We start from the raw sequence: 643 nt of genomic DNA, 5'->3' as shown, positions 1-643 counted from the left end.
GGCGGCGCCGGCGCGCAGCCGTGACTGGTGCGCACAGGCGGGCACCGCCTCTCCTCTTCACGTAAGGCCGCCCGCCGGCCTTGCGGCCTCCCCCCGCCACGGTTGCCCGCCCCCGCCTCCTGCCTAGCGCGGGCCGAGAGTCCCGAGCGCAGCCCGCGGCTCGCAGGGTCGGTACCTCGTATCCTCTGCCTGCGGCCCTGCGTGAAAGGGGAGCCATCGAAATACCGGCCTTGAGGGAGATTGTTAATCAGACGTGTTAAAATACTTTGTAGGAAAGGAGGGAATGTGATACTTACAGAGGACTTCTGCAGGAGTATCAGGGTATGCCTGAGGCGCCCAGGACTTTCTAAAAGAAGTTATTTGTCTCCACGTACTGTTTTTATCCTGGAGACGCTGCAAAGAGGCAACGAAAAGATCTGCTCTCCGGAGACTGTTTAGCACTCACCCTTTGAAAGTGGGGGGAGGTTAGTGTATTTCTGGTTGAGTACCAAAACACATCCAAGCAATAAGTTTCACAAACCTCTCCATAGCTTCTTAAGCAGAGGCGTTGCCTGTATCTTTTAAAGGCATTTGTCATCATAAACTAGCATAGAGGGTCTAGAAGAAGAGGTCTTCTGTGACAATTTTGTATAGAATAAAGCAT

The sequence above is a fragment of the Aptenodytes forsteri genome, unplaced genomic scaffold (assembly GCF_000699145.1).
Source record: "Aptenodytes forsteri isolate BGI_AS27 unplaced genomic scaffold, ASM69914v1 Scaffold257, whole genome shotgun sequence".
Lineage (NCBI taxonomy): Eukaryota > Metazoa > Chordata > Aves > Sphenisciformes > Spheniscidae > Aptenodytes > Aptenodytes forsteri.
The sequence above is the reverse complement of the archived record's forward strand: the minus strand, read 5'-3'. Positions refer to the sequence as shown.